General features: G+C 36.1%; 1 protein-coding gene and 1 long non-coding RNA gene across 16 annotated transcripts in view; one reads left to right on the forward strand and one right to left on the reverse strand.

Annotated features, from left to right (window-relative positions):
- The window catches only part of LOC123574125 (uncharacterized), a 240,574-nt gene that overhangs the window by 106,455 nt on the left and 113,356 nt on the right, over positions 1 to 20,763 (forward strand). Inside the window, exon 5 of the long non-coding RNA XR_006699037.3 lies at positions 12,055 to 12,113. This is a non-coding gene — a long non-coding RNA (uncharacterized lncRNA). The remainder of the gene's footprint in view (positions 1 to 12,054; positions 12,114 to 20,763) is intronic.
- KIAA0825 (KIAA0825 ortholog) overlaps positions 1 to 20,763 on the reverse strand; it is a 473,576-nt gene that overhangs the window by 64,884 nt on the left and 387,929 nt on the right. The window lies entirely within an intron of this gene.

Consider the following 20,763-nt stretch of genomic DNA (forward strand, 5'->3'; position numbering starts at 1 on the left):
TCCCTGTGCCTTGAACACCTTAGCTTCTGTTTTTACCTAATTCCTTCTCGTCCATCTAGACTGAATTCTAACCAATTTATTTTTGGAAAGTCTTGACTGACTTCACAGGCTGGGTTAGGGATGCCTCTCCATCCAAAAGCATTCCAAGCATATTTCCAATCATGATAGTTCAAAGGATTTGCCGCACTGTAAGTGATGTGAGGGCAAAGAATGTGTATACCTTTTTATCTTTTATTTCCCTGCTTTGGAAGAGTGTTTGTCACTTAGTGGGTATCCAAGGAAAGACTGTTGAACTAAACCAAACTGCAGCAGCAAACATTCCAAAAGTGTGAGGAAAAGGGAGATTGCCAACATACCATAGAGTTGATTTCATGCTATGATTAAATTGGAGGGCCTTGTCCATGAACTTACTCCATGTATCCTGCCTCTACCCTCTAATTTATGCTCCTTCCTCCTCACTGCATATTTCTTCCCAATGTCACCTGCTAACATCGTACTTATCTGCTTCCAGATCTCCATCAAATTTCTTGTTCTCCATGAATGTATTTTCCAACTGGATACTATTCCTCTGCTCTTAACCTATAGATTTTTTTTTCGTTCCTTCCTATGACATTTACCTTATTCAGCTTTGGGGTCTTATTATTTGTATGCTTATCTCCTCTCTATCTTTGTGCTTTTGCACTGGCTATGGCTAAGCTTTATGCATATTAAATATTCCATAAATAGCTCATAAAGGTCCCCAAACTTTTTGGCACTAGGGACTGGTTTTGTAGAAGACAGTTTTTCCACAGATGGGGGCAGGGAGGAGAGACAGTTTTGGAAGGATTCAAGGGCATTACATTTATTGGCACTTTATTTCTATTATTATTACATTGTAATATATAATGTATATACATGTATATATTATTACGTGTAATATATACAATGACAGATCATCAAACATTAGATTCTTATAGGGAGTGTGCAATCTAGATCCCTCGCATGCACAGTACACAATAGGGTTCACATTCCTATGATAATCTAATGTTGCCGCTGATCTGACAGGAGGTGCAGCTCAGCTTCACTCACTTGCCCACCACTCATCTCCTGCTGTGCAGCCTGGTCCCCGACAGTCCATGGACCAGTACCATCTGTGGTCTGGGGGTTGGAGACCCCTGAGCTATATGAACAGATTATAAAAAATATATCCCATGTTCACAATATTTAAATACAGTTATGTACTGCTTAACAATGAGGATACGATCTAAGAAATGCATTGTTAGGCAACTTCATCAATGAACATCAAATAGAGTGGACTTACACAAACCTAGGTGGTAGAGCCTACTACACACCTAGGCTATATAGTATAGCGTGTTGCTCCCAGGCTACAAATCTGCACAGCAAGTTACTGTACTAGAATACTATAGGTCATTATAACACACTGGTACTTGTGTGTCTAAACATATCTATACATAGAAAAGGAGTAAAAATACCATATGAAAGACAATGGTGCACCTTTACAGGGCACTTACCATGAATAGGGCTTGCAGGACTAGAAGTTGCACTGGTGAGCCAGTGAGTGAGTGATGAATGAATGTAATGGCCTAGGACATTACCGTACGCTACTGTAGAACTTACAAACACTCCACACTTAGGCTACACTACATTTATTAAAACTAGTTTTTTCAATAATAAATTAACCTTAGCTTACTGTATTTCTTTACCTTTATAAATGTTTACATTGTTAAACTTTTGACTCTTGTGATAGCATTTAGCTTAAAACGCAAATACATTGTATAGCTGTGCAAAACATTCTTTCTCCATATCCTTATTCTATAAGCTTTTTTCCTATTTTAAAAACATTTTATTTTTTATTTCTGAAATTTTTTTGTTAAAAACTAAGATTGAAACACACACATTATCTGAAGCCAACATAGGGTCAGAATCATCAGTGTCACAGTCTTCCACTTCTACGTCTTACCCCACTGGAAGTCTTTTGGGGCAATAACACACATGGGGCTGTCATCTCCCGTGACAATGCTGCCTTCTACAGTATCTCCTGAAGGACTCACCTGAGGCTGTTTTACAGTTAACATTATTTTAATAAGTAGAAGGATTACACTATAACAATAAAAGTATACAGAAGGAAATATATAAACCAGTAACATAGTCATTTGTTAATATTATCAAGTATTATTTACTATACATAATTTTATGTGCTATACTGCACTTTTATATGACAGGCAGCACAGATTTGTTTATACCAGCATCAACACAAACATGTGAATAAGGTGTTGCACTACCACTTTACGGCAGCTATGATATCACTAGGCAATAGGAGTTTTTCAGCTCCATTATAATCTTATGGATTATATAAACAGCATATATAAACTTATATGCTGTTCATTGTTTACTGAAACATCATTATGTTGCAAATGACTATATAGAGACAATTAACTAAACAAATGCTGTGAATCCTGATTCAGATTCCATACATTAAGAATTTGTGATAAAACACTTGATCTGGTTCTTTTATACATTCCATGTACATGGTGAGCCAATTTAAGAGGATAAACTGCACTAAAGGTCTTAGACCTATTTTATTATGGGACTGAAAACTACTAATATTAACCTATTTTAGCCATCACAGCAGACTTGGAAACATGTATGCATTAGGATGACCTAGAGTTTAGACTCCTCAGTAACCACTGATTCTTATTTGTGATGTTTTACATGTCCCTTCAAATTTGATTGTTTCTCTAATTTTGTAATAGAAACATTCAAGCCAGGTTGTCAGAATTCTTATCATTCATTTTCTCTCTTCCAAGAGTGTTAAGTGTTGCATTTCATTTTCATCAAAAGAGGATGCTAGTCCTCCACAGACTACCAGGTGTGACTCTAAGAATCCCTCTTTGTGGCCTCAGGGGTAGAGCCTGCCAGGATTCCAGAAAGAGCTGGAGTTAGGGTGACCAGGAGCAGGAAGCGGCCAACTTTCATCCGCCTCTAGGAGCTGCCCCTTGACAAGTCATTCCTGTTCAATCCACAAAACTTTACAGACTCCAAGTAAATGATGTGTATTTCTACGGTGTCCTTACAGATGGCTACAAGTTCCACCAAACCATGCCTGTGAAGGTTACTTCTGTAAAATCAGACATGGCCAATATATGCATCTGGACCCTCCTTCAGCTGTCCAAGGTCAAGAGGTCCTCAGCCAAGACAATTACAAGATATGGTCTCCTGAGTCTGAGTCTTCACAGGAACCTGCCCCAAGAGGCAAGAATGAGGGGATGCTTTGTGAGGAATTTCCTGAAAATCAAGGAGTAAGACCCAGAGGACAGGGGCAGTCTCTGCTCATTCTCCAGCCATGAGTCCACTCGGTCACAAAACAGGCCTGAACTCATTTCCTTTGCTGCCTGAGCTTTCAAGATTTCAAGATCATGGAAAACCTAAGTAGTCCCTGGGAATGAGGCATTTATGTCCTTATTCTTTGGTAAGTTCCTATTATTGAAGGAACAAATACAGAGGTCTCTGTCCTTATCTCCCTCCCCAAAGAACCTTGTCTTTTCTTTGGTGAAATCTACTTTTTCTCTCAGTAAGACTCTATGTAAGAGTTAGGAAGTTAGGATGTTTGTGACTTGTTAGACACTGCATCAAGGCCCATTTTTTTCTCACCCACACCTTTGCCCTCTAGTTCCAGGCAAAACAATGAAGTGCATAATTTGCCCCTATGATCTTACTTCTTCACTGTCATTTAGTAGTCTCCCTTCCTTTATCTCTCAGGGCACCCCTTGGCTACACGGGTCTACTTGTAATAAAATATTTCAGAGTTGAAAGGAACCTTAAAAATCACCGATTATAACCACTAAACAGCTTCTCCTGAAATCCTAGTCCAACTTGCCCATACTGAAAGCTAACTGTTTTAGCTAATCAGATAAAAGAATCCATGCCAATAGCCTGTAAGAGAAGATTAAAGGAGATTCTTGGGCCTTTCTCTCCTCTCCCAGGCAACCAACATATATTTTAATTGCAATTCACTGGAGATAATGTTTCATTCAATATTTCAGGTAAGGAGAGAAGAAAAGAAGAGGAGAGAGGATGGTATAATGAAAGGATCAAGGAGTGCTGTTATTTTTTGAGCAAGTGAGACCATTTGTTTATTCTATACATAGGCTTTGACTCCATTTATTATTTTGAACAATCAAGAAAAATAGCTTTCTTGATGGTGGCAGAAGAGTGATATAGAAAAAGCTTTATTGATGGTGGCAGAAGAGTGATGTAGAAAAAGAGCAAGGATTTAAGAAGCAAGAATGTTGTTCTCAAAATTGAAACCTAACCTAGAAAATCACATTTGTGACCAATGATTAGAATGTCACTATGTATTTCTTTGCAAAGATACTCTCTTGCATAATTAGCCCTTAACAATAATAAAAGCAGGCATCTTCGAATTTATTTTTATATATGATGGTATATGGAAACAAGTTATACTTTATTCATGCATATGCCAGATACTCCTCATTTCTAAATTGTCAATGTTTTTATTGGTAAAAATCATATATATTAAAGCTACATTTTTGTTGTATATATTTAATATATACAATATGATGCTCTGATATACATTGTGAAGTGATTACTATAGTCAAGCAAATTAACATATCCATCAACTCGCACAGTTACCCTTTTGTATGTGTGGCAAGAGCATCTAAATTCTACTTTCTTAGCAAAAAATCCCAAATACAATACAATATTAACTGTAGTCCTCATGTTGTACTTAGATCTAGACTTGTTCATCCTACATAACTACAACTTTTTATCCTTTGACCTACATCTCCACGTTGCCTCCCTAATTACCTCTTCCAAAAAATTACCTTTTTGTCCAAACAATGCTTTACCTTTTTGTTGTTGCTGTTGCTTTTAACTTTCAAAAGTTAATTTCACATTTCATTTTTACCATGTTACAATCCTGTGAGATGGATGGCACTACTAATAAAGAAACAGCTAAAGAGGCACAATGAGACTTATCCAAGTTCCAGAGTTAGTCAGGGACTAACTAATTATCTGTGGTGCCATATATGAGCACGTGTCTCCTGGGTCCCATATCTGGGCTCCCTTTAGCCCAAAAATATAGCCCAAAAATGAAGTCTACTTCACGTAGACTATATACCTTTTTGTGGGCTCTCATTTGGGTCCTGATGATGGTCTTCACAGAACAGAAACTAATTGCAAAATAATCTGTTACCTGTTCTCATCAGTGTGCCACATATTCTTCCCCTACAGGAAACAGAAGCCACAAGTGCAACTGTCATGTTAATCACTTGACAAACATTTTCCAAGTGACATGAATATGTTAATTCCACTTCCATACAGTGTTTTAAGTATTCCTATGATGTACAAATATGCTAAATCTATCGAAGGCTGTTCTGGTGATCCAGAAAGTATTATAAAAGGAACAAAGGAAATGATATTTTCTCTTTCAGGAGGCATTAAAGATGTCTTCTTTAATAGTTATTACAATAAAGATTCTCTAACAACATATGCTAGGCAATAATTTTTGTCTTATAGAAATATGAATGTTTTCTAATGGAAGACATTTAAAATGCCTCAGTTGAAGATTAATTCAAAGAAAAGCCCTCTTTGGGATTCATCACAACATCTATAAGGTGGCATCATTTTTCCGGTATTCTTTTACTCTATCCTCTGCATTCGAAAGAGTGTATGTCCAACCTATAATTATTTTCTGCTAATTAGAGTAATTCATGGTTAATTATTCAAAATGATTTCTTTTCAAAATCAACTCCATTTCTTTTTCTTTCTTTCTTTCTTTTTTTTTTTTTTTTTTGAGACAGAGTCTCGCTCTGTCACCCAGGCTAGAGTGCAGTGGCGCAATCTCGGCTCACTGTAACCTCCACCTCTGGGGTTGGAGTGATTCTCCTGCTTCAGCCTCCTGAGTAGCTGGGATTACAGCCACCCACCACCATGCCTGGCTAATTTTTGTATTTTTAATAAAATTTTGTATTTTTAATAAAGATACATGTTGGCCAGGCTGGTCTCAAACTCCTGACCTCAAGTGATCGGCCCGCCGTGGCCTCCCAAAGTGCTGGGATTACAGGTGTGAGCCACCGTGCTTGGTCCATCAACTCAATTTCTTGCCATGACGTTAAAAAAAAGATACCGATAAAATATTATCAGAATGAAAATTTCTGTCAGGGGAGAATATACTTTTTACTTTCCTTAAATAGCACTAGAATCTTTCTTCACTAGGAAAGGTCCTATGAATTCCTACTTCAATTCATTTGGACTAGAGAAGGGCAAACTGAATCATGAGGTGATAACTATAAATGTTTTTGCTAATAATTAAGGATTAGTTGTATTGAGTATATGGGAGTAAGTAATTTTACTATTAATATATTCTTAAAGAAGAGTTATAAAGCAATAAGACCTAACAATGGCTAAGGGCTAACAGTAAACACAGTAGCTTGGGACCCTGGATGTCTTAAGACGTACACTGACTAGACAGTGTCTCTTTGTGGGCTCTCATTTGGGTACTGCTGATGGCTAAATCTCCCTTTTTGTCCTAATCTTGATTCCTCTTTTCAAAAAGCAGCTTCTTTCTTCTTTTATCTGCCTAGGAAAGTCCTGGGCCTTCATCTGTCTCTAAATTAAGAACATGCTTGCCTGCATCCTGACACTTTCCCCATTCTGACCTCACTTACTTCTCCACTTTGTTCTATTCTGATTGTCGTAAGAGACCCAACTATCCCTCCTAAGAGGGTGAGGTGCTCCTCTGCCTAAATTTTTCTTAGGTAATAGCCTCAATATGCATCTGCTCTGCACGGCCAAATTTTCTACATACATTTATTGAGTACCTTCAGTGTGCAAGACCTAAAGTTATATAATCTCCTAAAATGAAGTAAGTTGAAATGCCAATTGTGTGTGACACAAGGAATTCCATTGGATTAAAATGAACAGAGGAGAATAAAGTTATCGATGCATAAATTTAAGAGTAAAAAAAGGATTATTAAATTAGAAATGACATCACTTCTAGATTCAGAAGACAAAGGAGAAAGTTATAAGTCTTGGAAATACTGAAATTATTGCTAAAATAAACTGCTTCCGGTTTGACCAGGACTAAACAATGTCTTGTTCTTCATATTTAATGAAAACTTTTCAACTTAGTTTATTTGTTCTTCCCCCCTGTTATGGACTAAATGTTTGTGTCACTGCAAAATTCATATAGTGAAGTCCTAATGCCAACGTAATGGTTAGGAGGTGGGGCCTTTCGGAATTAATTATTCATAAAGTTGGAGCCCTCATGAATGGGATTAATACCCTAATAAGAAGAAATATGAGTTTGCTGTCTCTGCTCTGCTTTCTGCCATATAAGGATACAAAGAGATGCCATCCATCTGCAATCCAGGAAGCTGGCCCTTAGCAGACAATTGATCTGCTGACACTTTGATCTTGGACTTCCCAGCCTCCTCAGCTGTGAGAAATAGCTGTTTATTGTTTAAGCCACCCCAACTATGGTAATTTGTTATAGCTGCCTGAACTAAGACATTCTCCCATTGGGAATACAGCTCAACTTTTATAACAAAAATTGGTTTTAAAATCCCTTCATTACACCTTACATAAAAATTAACTCAAGATGGATTAAAGACTTAAATGTAAGACCTAAAACCATAACAACCCTAGAAGAAAACCTAGGCAATACCATTCAAGACATAGGCATGGGCAAAGACTTCATGACTAAAACACCAAAAGCAATGGCAGCAAAAGCCCAGATTGACAAATGGGATCTAATTAAACTAAAGAGCTTCTGCACAGCAAAAGAAACTATCATCAGAGTGCATAGGCAACCTACAGAATGGGAGAAAATTTTTACAATCTACCCATCTGACAAAGGGCTAATATCCAGAATCTACAAAGAACTCAAACAAATTTACAAGAATAAAACAAACAGCCCCATCAAAAAGTGGGTAAAGGATATGAACAGACACTTCTCAGAAGAAGACACTTATGTAGCCAACAGACATATGAAAAAATGCTCATCATCACTGGTCAGTAGAGAAATGCAAATCAAAACCACAATGAGATACCATCTCACGCTAGTTAGAATGGTGATCATTAAAAAGTCAGGAAACAACAGATGCTGGAGAGGATGTGGAGAAATAGGAACACTTTTACACTGTTGGTAGGAGTGTAAATTAGTTCAACCACTGTGGAAGACAGTGTGGCGATTCCTCAAGGATCTAGAACTAGAAATACCATTTGACCCAGCAATCCCATTACTGCGTATATACCCAAAGGATTATAAATCATTCTACTATAAAGACATATGCACATGTATGTTTATTGCAGCATTATTCACAATAGCAAAGACTTGGAACCAACCAAAATGTCCATCAGTGATAGACTGGATTAAGAAAATGTGGCACATATACACCATGGAATACTATGCAGCCATAAAAAAGGATTAGTTGATGTCCTTTGCAGGGACATGGATGAAGCTGGAAACCATCATTCTCAGCAAACTATCACAAGGACAAAAAACCAAACACTGCATGTTCTCACTCATAGGTGGGAGTTGAACAATGAGAACACATGGACACAGGGAGGGAAACATCATACACTGGGGCCTGTAGGGGGGTTGAGGGCTATGAGAGGGATAACATTAGAGGAAATACCTAATGCAAATGATGGGTGCAGCAAACCAGCATGGCACATGTATACATATGTAACAAACTTGCACATTGTGCACATGTACCCTAGAACTTAAAGTATAATAATAAAAAAGTTTTTAAATTTTTCAACATTTAGATTTTCACAGTAACTGTGACAGAAACTAGAAGAAAAAAAAAGGATCTAGTTAAGTGTGTCTTAGTCCATTTATGAAATAAACCTTTATTCTTTTCCGATTTGAGGAATATGTAAATTCTACTGGCTATTTTTGAGACTTTGACATCAGGATTTCATTTCAATGCTATCATCTCTTGCTTTTTTGGTAACTTAGAGTACTTTAAATTAACATTGTTTTATCAGAGTAATACATGCACATAGCTTTAAAAGTCTAAATAATACATAATGGAAAACATGTCATTTTCTCACCCTTCCCCATACCTCAAAGGCAACAAGTATGCACAAAGATCTGTTTCTTCTGATATTTAACTCCATATTTCTAAATAGTCTTCTAATATTTCTATCTCTTGACTCATCACTTTTAGATATTGATTATTTGCCATAGTGTAGCCACTTTTAACCATGAGGGGAAGACACCTCAGTATTACCAAGGACTCAGGCTTCCTTCCACTTCCTGTTCCTCCATTCTTAGTGTATGAGTCTTAGCTCCACGCTCATGATTAGCTGCTTTTCCAGAAGCTCTGCTCAGCAGGTTCTACCCACATCTCATTGGCCAGAACTAAGTCACATGACTACATCTAGACACAATGGAGTTTGGAAAAATCAGCACTTCAGGTTTTCAGTCCCTACCCTAAAGAACTCGAAGAAAAAGAGGGTTGTGAATGGCTTTTAGGTATCAGTCCACTGTCTGCCACAGTAATCATCCATGAGTTTTTCAAATGCTCTCAGCAGATCTGTTAAAAGCCTATCATATTTTCTGAGTGTTTCAGTACATCAACGAATATATCAGAATGCTTTTCAGTATGTTCTGTGTCATGGCACACATTGAAAATAATATTTTTATGGTTCTTTGTGAGAAATGAGAGGATGGAATTAAAGGCCTGAGGCCACTGGCCTGGGACTCTGACCATTCCAGGCCCCACCCAGACATTCCAAGGATGAGAGAACCAGTTTCCCCACATTTGTAACCCATTCACAGCTCTGGTCTTTTGGAACTTGGAGATTTCCTGTGACCTTTAATCCAGACTGTCTAGACCTACAACACAGTCATCATGCTGGGAGTTTCCTGTGCTTCCCTCCTATGTTAGATTTCCTGCTTTCTGGATCTTCCTCTTTCTTGGTTTGCTCCATTATTTTGCCAATGCAATATTCTAGTACTTTCCTTTAAAACGTGTTTATAAGAGGTAAATATTTTGAATCCTTGTATGTGTGAAAATGTCTCTATCATGCTCTCTGAATTTTGAAAGCAAGTCTTTTGGTTTTCAATGTTGCTTTTGAGGTGAGCAATGGTATTCTGATTCCCAGTGCTCTCTATTTAGCCTGCTTCTTCTTCTCGTGTGGATTTTAAGATGTTCTCTTTATCTGCAGAGAGTTATAAATGTCCATGATGATGTACATTGGTATGAGTCTCTTTTTATGTATTTTACAAAGAACTTGGTGAATCCTTTTAATATGGAACTGGTCCATATTGATTTTTTTTTTTTTTTTAATGTAAGATCTTTGGTAATCTTCTTTCTGACAATTTTTTCTGTTCTCTCTTTTTTTTTTTTTTTTTTTTTTTGAAGGAGGGACTCCTATTATTTGGGCATTAGGAAGACATCTTTAATTGTTATAGGTTCCTATATTTTCTACATTTTTTCTTTTTGCCTTATTTTCTAGCAGAACTTCTCAACATTATCTTTCAAACTGCTATAGAATATTTTAATTTCTTGTTTTCTTATAGGTCATTTTTTATTAGTGCCTTGTTCTTGTTATAAGAATCCAATAGCTATTCTTAATTCTCTGAGAATATTTATTATAGATTTTCTCCAGTTTTCTTCTGCCATCTAATGCAGGTGTATCTTTAGATCAGATCATTAGATCTCTAGATCATTAGTGATAATGTGTCTCTAATTCCTGTGGGTTCTTTTTTTTCTATTTCTCTCTTTTGATTTATCTTATTCATGTTAGAGATTTGCCTCAAGCATGTAGGCTATCTAGGTAATTCTAGGCTATCTATTCATATTTAAATCCAAATCCCTAAAGAACTCTTTGGAAGATGTGTGTTCGTGGGTATGCATGAAGGAGGTGGGGCTGTCAATTGAGGGGTTTCACTGGAGCTGGAGTTTTTGTTTGAGGACTTCCAAATTTTAGTATTTGAGGCTCTTGTCTCTAGGGCTGTTTAGTTTCTTCAGAAAACAATCTCCCACTTGAAAGGTAAGTTACTGCCAGGTAACCATTCTAAGGACAGGAGGGGCAGATTTTCATTTCTTCTCATGTTTTCAGTTCCATTAATCACTCTCAACCTAGAGTGTTCTTAATTGAATTAGTTTTAGAAATAAGTCTTCTATCTCCTATGGAGGAGGAAATTGTGTACTCAGAAACTTCCAACTTTCTACTATTCTGCCTTCCAAGATAGCCAGTGCTTCTGAGTCTGGAGTCTTTCTGGAATTCTGTTGGGTGAATCCACCTACTTCGTAAGATTCTCTTTTGCAGATACGTAAGTTATAAGCTCCACTTTTTCACTTGTTTTATGTTTTTCAAATTCCTGATGTCTCTCAACATTGTTGTCTTCTCTCCCATTCATTTTGTCTTTATAGGTTTATGTTTTCAAAAAATACCATTTCTGTTATTTTTGTGAAGTCTCAGAAGATTCTGTCATGTCTAACAGTCTGCCATATTTAACAAACAGTTCTCAATGAACTTTAAAGATTATTTAAATAAAAGCAAAGATATGTATGGGCTCCTTAGTTTCTTTTAAAGCCATGTAAACCTACTGAGCTCAGTGAAACATTTAGGAAGCATGGACAAAGCTAGGCACTGTGCCACTCACACACATCAAATCTTCCTCACCTCCTTCCCAATATTTTCACTGTTACATGCAACATAAAATGTTACTGTTTTACTCTTTCTGGAATTAGTTTAGATTAGTTTAAATTGTTGTAGCCTCCAAATAGATATTGATGCCATGAAGCCACAGGTGTTCAGAAGATAGGGATAATGAGATGGAAGATGGGCCAATGAAAAATCTTGACAGTTTCCCTTTAGAAATAAAGCTAGGAAAGAACACATGTCTTCCCTTCACCCCATAGAAAGTTTTCCCATGAAAAATTCTCAAATTTTTCCATTCAGGATGTTGTAGTAACTGCTGCTATGAGGAAAGACTGCATAATTTTTATTTCTTTAAAAGGAGGAACTGTAAAAAGTTCATAACATTAATCAGTGTTGTATGTATCTCAACAGGGTGTCAAGATACATCTTGGTGTTGAATGAAGTTTGTTCCATATGGGTTCATTTCTCAGGTAAATATCAGAATAATTTTATGTGGGCAGTATACTGATATGTCCTCAAACACCTGTCACCATTAATACATAATACCCTTTTGTGTTTGAAGAAGACATTCGATATCTTCGAAATTTGGGAGATAATCTGAAATACTGCACCCTGTTTATTAGGAAGGTAGTTTCTTTCCAACGTGAATCGAACAGTTACTAAAAAGACATTTGCATTACTTTGCTTTCTGTAGTTCCCTAGGTACATAAAGAAGTAAGTTCACTAGGTACATAAAAAAGGCTGAAGGTAATAATGGAAAATTTTTTTATCTAGCTATCTGGAAAAATGCTTTCTTATGTAACTATGAACATTGTTCATGATCTTTGGTTTGTATTTTGGTTTAAATATTGAAAATATTAATGTTCTAATAATTATATATCTGGATGGATGTTCAAAGAGCTAAAGAATTTTTATCATGACATTATTTAGACAAAATATTAGTGACTAAGTAAATGTCCAGTTATAGATTATTCAAATAATATATTTTGGGACATCCATTCCATGAAATAATTTGTGGACATTTAACATGATAATGTAGAACGACAACTTTCAGATGGAATGTGTTAACACTTGTTTATCTGGTTAGAGATATAACTAACATGTTGGGAACTGTGTATAACTGGAAGCCTATCGTATCTGTACTACAACCCGATTGTCCAAATCTGAGCACACCCTTTGAATTTTTTATATGTTGCTTTGGGGAAGAAAATAGAGAACTCTTATGAAAATAATGTTTAATGATATGGCAAGTAATACAGAATAACTAAAGACAGAAGAAAATGAGCTGGATTGCCAACTCATGGCAGCTACACAGAACTGTAAGCATTCATTTAAGAAGGTACATTAGGTATCAGACAAATGGTCAAAGAAGCTTACCACTAGTACAAATATTAAAGAACATAAATTGTTTGAAAGCAGAGAATTGTCTAACTTGCAGCGCAGTTATTTTTCCATATATACCTTTGTGAGGCTATATTTTCTCAAGTGTTATTTCAGTTGTTGGCCTTGGAATTTGTTTCCCTTTTCTTCCTTTGTTACTTTAAAGGAATTAAGGTCAGCTGATGTATTTTTACTCTCCACATTTGAATTTGAGGCAGAACAATTCCCATGGAGGATTCTTGTGGAACTTCATTTTAGTTATGTTTTAATAAAGTCTTATTTGTATTGACTTCTGGGGCAGCATGGCATTCCCTAACTGATAAACTACTTGGGTTTACTTTTTTATGGAGGGATTTTAATTTAATATGATAGATTCGACTGTTGTTTTTCAGGTTTTATATGCATGCCTGGAAGCCTTTTAATAACTTGCAATAACAAACAAAATGAATGTGACTTTTAGGGTAGACACTTTTGTAATTGATATTTTTATCAACTCAGGATGTTTATTTGTTTTGTCAAAAAATGAAGTGCATTTTTTTCATCCTTGGGGAATAAAAAGTAATGGAATTATAATTTACTAAAAAGTTGTGAGAAAGATCCCATAGTTGCAATGAAAAAAATTCATACAGATATATTTCTTGCTCTCTAGACATAAGATTCTTGCATAACTCACAAAAAGTACAAGATTTTTTTCCCTTATCTTAATAAATTCATTTGCCTTCCTGTATAAAGTAGTTAGGGATCAAGGAGTAATAGAATATTTTTAAAATATATTAACAGGAAGTAATTAAAGTTTGCATGGACTAAAATACTGCATAGGAAATTATATTATTTTAATTTTAAAAATTATACAGTTTTTAGTACTGAAGAATGGGATTTTGGACACAGAAGTGATTTTGATAAGTAACAGAATTCTGCCGAAGGCCACATAAGAGGCATAAACAAGGAACATAAAAATAGAGAATCTACAAATTAGCATGTTATAATTACTCTCTTGCATAGCATTTAAGGACATCTTTGAAAAGATCCAATGTCCTCAGCAACTGTATCTAACTAGCATGTACTATAACTCAAATTGACATGATTCCTAAAGAGAAGCGTCGGGACAACTCTTCTATAGTGATGAGGCATTACTGAACAATGTTTTTGGTTGATAAACAGTAATAGAAATTTGGGATTAAAATGGCCTTTTCAAAGGAGTAGGTCACTCCGATGAAAATAATAGGTACCTAAGTTTATCTCTCATTTCTTGATATTGAGCCTGTTTGTGCATTATTCAACTTGACACTTCAAGGATCCTTAATTTTTATGAAGATGTTAGCATGCTGGTAACATTTTTGAAATACCTATATTTTTTAAAGCCTGTATCTTACTTTTCCCCAAGACCGAATATACGTTGTCATGATAGTTACAAGGCTGATGAACTACTGAGTTATGGGAGCAGTGGTTGCAGCAAGGGTTGCATGGTGAAGAGGAGGCGAAGGAATATGAGGATTTCAACAAGTTGCTACAGTGAATAGTGCTTTGTCTCAGCCCTCTAGAAACAAAAGTGATAGCTGGTATTTATTAAGATCTGCTGATAACTTGGAGAAATAAAATTCCTGAGTTTCAGTTTATTTGTAACTTATGGCTCAGTGATTTTATTTCTGCAAGTTCTTTCTATATATACATATAGGCTTACCTGTTTTATTGTGCTTTGTTTTATTGTGCTCCACAGATATGGCATTTTGTTTTTTTCTAATGACTTGAAGGTTTGTGGCAACCTTGCATCAAGTAATTTTATTGACACCATTTTTCCAACAGCATGTGCTCACTTCGTATCTCTGTACCACATGTTGGTAATTGGCGATATTCAAAACTTTTCCATTATTATCATAATATGTATTAAAGTGATCTATGACCAGTGGCCTTTGGTGTTTGTATTGGGCCATTCTTCCATTGCTATAAAAAATTCCTGAGACTGGATAATTTATAAAGAAAAGTGGTTTAGTTGGCTCATGGTGCTGCAGGCTTTACAGGAAGCATGATGCTAGCATCTGCTTGGCTTCTGGTGAAGCCTCATGGAGTTGTCAATCATAGCAGAAGCGAAGGGGGAACAGGCACATCACATGAAAAAGGCAGGAGTGAGGTGAGGGAGAGATGCTATACACTTAAATGACCAGATCTTGTGTGAACTCAGAATGAGAGCTCACTTATCACCAATGGGATGGCCCAACGAATTCATGAGGGATCCACGCCCATGATCCAAACACCTCCCACCAGCCTCACCTCCAACAACAGGGATTACAATTCAACATGAGATCTGGGTTGGGACAAATATCCAAACTATATCAATGTTACTATTGTAATTGTTTTGCAGTGGCATCAACTGCGCCCACAGAAGATGGTGAACTTATTTGATAAATGTTATATGTGTTTTCTGGCTGCTCCACCAATCAACTGTTCCCCTGTCTTTCTCCCTCCCCTTGGGCCTCCCTCTTTCCTCAGGTTAAAAAAAAAACCAGATTGAAATAGGCCCATTAATAACCTTACAATTGTGCCTTAGTGTACAAGTGAAAGGAAGAGCTGCACATCTCTCACTTTAAATCAAAAGCTAGAAATGATTAAACTTAGTGAGGGAGCATATCAAAAGCCAAGATAGGCCAAAAGCCAGGCCTCTTGCATCAGGCAGCCAGGTTGTGAATGCAAAGGAAACATTTTTTAAAAAATTAAAAGTGCTACTCTAGTGAACACACGAATGATAAGAAAGTGAAATCATCTTATTGCTGATATGGAAAAGGTTTTACAGTCAGGTAGAAGATCAAACCACCACCAACATTCCCTTAAACCAAATCTTTGTCCAGAGCAAGACCCTAACTGTCTTCAATTCAGTGAAGGCTGACAGAGGTGAGGAAGTGTCAAAAGAAAAGTTTGAAGGTAGGAGAACTTGGTTCATGAGGTTTAAGGAAAGAAGCTGTTTCTACGGCATAAAAGTGCAAGGTAAAGCAGGAAGTACTAATGGAGAAGCTGCAGTGAGTTATTCAAAGGATCAAGCTAAGATCATTGAAGAAGGTGGCTACACTAAGCAGCAAATTTTCAAAGCAGATGAAACAGCCTTCTGTTGAAAGAAGATGCCATTTAGGAAATACATAGTTAGAGAGGTGAAGTCAATGTCTTACTCCAAAGCTTCAAAGGACAGGTTGATTCTTTTTTTATGGCTAATGCAGCTGATGAGTTTAAATTGAAGCCTATATTCATTTACCATTCCAAAATCCTAGGGCCCTTAAGAATTACGCTAAATCTCCTGTGCTTGTGCTCTATAAATGGAATAATAAAACTTGAATCATGGGATATCTGTTAATTGCATGGTTTACTGAATATTTTAAACCCACTGTTGAGACCTACTGCTCAGAAAAAAAGATTCTTTTCGAACTATTACTGCTGCTTGACAATGTACCTGGTCATCAAGAGCTCTAATGGAGATGTACAAGGAGATTTATGTTGTTTTTATGCCTGCTAACACAACATCCATTCTGTAGCCCATGGAACAAGGAGTAGTTTCAACTTTTAAGTCTCATTATTTAAGAAATACATTTGAAAGACTATAGCTGCCAAAGATAGTGATTCCTCTGATGGACCCAGGAAAAGTCACTTGAAATCCTTCTGGAAAGGATTCATCAATCTAGATGCCAATAGGAACATTTGTGACTTGTGGGAGGAGGTCAAAATATCAACAATGAACAGGAGTTTAGAAGAAATTGATTCCAACTCTTTCAGATGTTTAAGACTTCACTGGAGGAAGTAACTGCAGAAGTGATGGAAACAGCAAGAGAACTAGAATTAAAAGCAGAGCCTGAAGGTATGACTGAATTGCTGCAATCTCACGATAAAGCTTGAAAAGATGAGGAGTTGGTTCTTATGAATGAGCACAGAAAGTGGTTTCTTGATATGGAATCTATTCTTGGTGAAGGTGGTTTAAACACTTGAAATGACAACAAAGGATTTAGAATATTTGATAAATTTAGCTGAGAAGGCAGTGGCAGGGTTTGAGAGGATTAAGTTCAATTTTGAAAGAAGTTCTACTGTAGGTAAAATGCTGTCAAACAGCATCGCATTCTACAGAGAAGTCTTTTGTAAAAGGAAGTCAATTGATGTGGCAAACTTCATTGTTCTCTTATTTAAGAAATTGCCATAGTCACCCCAACCTTCAGCAACCACCACTCTGACTAGTTAGCAGCTGTCAACTTCGAGACAAGACTTTACACCAGCAAAATGATTATGTCTTGCTGAAGGCCCAGATGCTCCTTACTATTTTAAAGCAATGTATTATTTTTAAATTAAATATGTACATTGTTTTTCAGACATAATGCTATCGCATATTTAATAGACTACAGTATAGTGTAAATGTAACTGTTATGTGCACTGGAAAAACTTTCTGTGACTCAATTTATTGAAATATTCACTTTATTGTGGTGCTCTGGGACCAAACTGACAATATCTCTGAAGTATGCCTAAATAGGCTATATATATATATATGTGTGTGTGTGTGTGTGTGTATGTGTGTGTGTAAGTTCTCTTTATGTATAGGTGATGCGGATCTCACAGATTATTGTGAGGATAAAATTATATAATATATGCAAAAGCCATACCAAGTTAAACTGTGCAAAAGTATTCAAGGCTTACAATCCATAGGTATACTTTCATAAACTGAGCTACGCTGAAAAATCTTGCAGGATTTTTGTCTTCTTCATGTGATGGGCACACTAAAGAGAAAATGTTGTGTCATAAAAATGGAGTAAGATGAAAAGAAACACTGCTTAATGTAGATGTCATCTACATCATCTGAGACTCTTGGGATGTCATACATTGCAAAGCAGGCAAAGGGGGAACAACTACAAAGTCTGCAATGAGGGTGCAAGCTCTGTGTGTTTGAGGAAAGAAAACAAGCCAGCAAGGTAAAAGTGAAAGATGAAGTTGAGGGAGCCCTCCCGTAACATGCCAAGATATTCTTATCACTTTCCTCTAAACACCCCTGGCATTTTCTCTCTTACTCACTTGGTTTCTAAGTATATAATCTTGTATCATCCCACTTCAGTTGGTAGTATACAGTTTCTACCACAGGCTCTTTGATGGACTCCATATCTTGGACTCTATATCTTAAGGCTCCTTATGCTCTTCACAGCACTCAGTGAAATGCTTTGCACGTAATAGGTTCACAACAAGTAGTATTATAATTGTTGATGAAGCCCAATTATATAAACTATTTTTCCTAGCAAAACAGAATAAACTTGAGACCTGCAAAAGTGAATGTCCTAAGTAGGAGGTGGCCCTGTAGATTAGCTCAGTCTAACAGTGGTGAGTAGTTTGAAAATAGAGTGTTTGAGTCTTCTGTATTCACTGGATTTCATTTAATGTCAATATCTAATAGAGCTCATTATGTGGCTGAAACTCATTAAAAGTTTGCTGAAATTCATCAAATGGCACACGTAAGATTTGTACATTTCATGATATGCAGATTTCTCCTCAGAAGGAAAAAAGAACTGTAAATAAATTTTGCCCTCTAGTTAATGATAAGCACACTGAAGGATTTCTGGAAAAATATAACGATGGCTGTAACCGACTTTGAAATGCATCAAAAAAGTATATGGATTGATGGATGGGTGGCAATATGGACAGGTATATGCAAAGGCAAGTGTAGCAAAATGGTAGATCAAGATGATGGGTGTTCAGGTATTCATTGTAAAGTTATTTCAACTTTTCTATAGGTTTGAATTTTTTATAATATGGGGGAAAGTCAGTTGAAATTGATAACTGAAAATTTCTATTAACAAAATGATTCAGTTTATAGGCAATGTGCTCTCAGTTTTATACATCTGAGCTTTCAGAAAATCTTCTGATTCTTATATAAATCCAAGATATGGTCTGTTAATTTATGATTTTGAAAAGTACCCAAGGAAGTATTGTAATCAATTCAACTTATTGCCTTCATAATTTAAGAGTTTTGGTTATGTTCACTTAGGTTTTTCCAATCATGGCTGTGTCCCTGATAAAACTTTCTAATCTATAGTGAAAAACTGTAGTCATTTGTGATGGTTAATGATAATCGATTTTTAATAATCCATATTACTTACTGAATAGTACATCCTTACCTTAGCATTTCACCACGAGCGAAGCCAAAAAGTACAATCAACATAATATATCAATAGTCCCTCCCTGTCTGTCTCTCTCTGCCTGCATTTCCATGTTTGTCTTCCCCCATTTCTTTCTTTTTCCTGAGACAGAGAAATTACATAGCTTAGGTAAGCATGACATTTAAATGGGAGGGAATATGATCAACATTAGTGCAGACTAAAATTCTATAACTAGATTTATCTTCTTTTAGAATGAAATCTCTAAGAAGCTGCAGCACATTTGTGCCACTGTGTAACATAAAGTTTAACAATTTCTCTCAATTTGCAGAACTTTTGGTTTCTACCTTTATCATCTAAGTTCTGAACAGTTTATTTTAATGTATTCCTTTTGTGTATGATAAGTTGTTCTTTAGTTTTTCTGTTAAAACAACAGAATGCACTCTCACATTAACACTTTTGTAACCTAGGAAAAGTGAATGGAATGCCTGTCTGAAGTATACTTCTAACTTTCGTGTTTTGTATTCCTGACAATTTGTATCTTTGAAGGAGACTTGGAGTGACAGCACTATAGTATCCCTGCTTCATCGGGGCCAATTTAGAGAAAATCTTTGAAATCAGTGGAAGTTCTAAGTTTTGAAAAGGTCTACACAGGTGTCAATAAATATGAGAAATGGGCTCAGAGTTTTGTGTAAATGAATAGGTTGCATGTATTTTAAAGCAGTCTTACGGGAACACATTGAGAGATCTGGCATTCTTAAAATCAAACATATGTCATATCAACATTCCTAGTACAAAGTATTTTGTTACTGTTTCTGCACTCTAAATAGCCCTGTGTAAAGGCACATCATTGAACCAAAGCATATGGAGGCAGCTATTCAGTTATGCTGAGCTATGCTGCAATATCTTTTTGCTACTGCCTTACTCACCTATTTCTACACATTTGCCAATGGAAATTTCTGCTCTAGAAATTATACCGTGGCAAAGAGAAAAGTAAATACATGAGGTCTGATTCCATTTCTCAAGGCATATCAATATGAAACAGTGCTATTGTCTGTTTCCTGCAACTGCTGAATCAAGAAAACATATGCACCTATGCCTTAAGGAAGCAGTAACTCTTTAAACTGCCCTTTTTATTTACAATTACTTAATTACTTTATTTTGCCAAAAATAAAGGTCATTAAAATCATCTTGAAGCTTGACTTAAATTTCAGAAGTAGCCTGCAAATAGTTGTACAGTCTTTACCTATGTTCCATTTAACACATTTAATAGATGTAAAAGCTCACAAGTGATGATATAAAGGATAGTTTACGCTTGCAATGCATTTTTGTCCAATTAATAGATTGCCTGTGTGTTGCATATTTTGCATGACAAAAGAGCAGAATATTAAACTGCCATTCATAATGAAAATGCACTTTGCAAATTAAAAGTGCCGAAACAGAAATTTTTCACCCTGTTTAGGAAATAAACAGTCCTTAACCAATTAAACTGCATTGTAATAATTCTATGATTTATTGCAAGTTGTTTAACTTTCAAAACTCGGCTAACCCATATTAAGGTCACAATCCATCATGTCTTGCTTGGAAAGCCAGCAAATAATGGCTGTTGTATTAGCTGCTTTTGATGATAGTA

Source organism: Macaca fascicularis, chromosome 6 (assembly GCF_037993035.2).
Source record: "Macaca fascicularis isolate 582-1 chromosome 6, T2T-MFA8v1.1".
Lineage (NCBI taxonomy): Eukaryota > Metazoa > Chordata > Mammalia > Primates > Cercopithecidae > Macaca > Macaca fascicularis.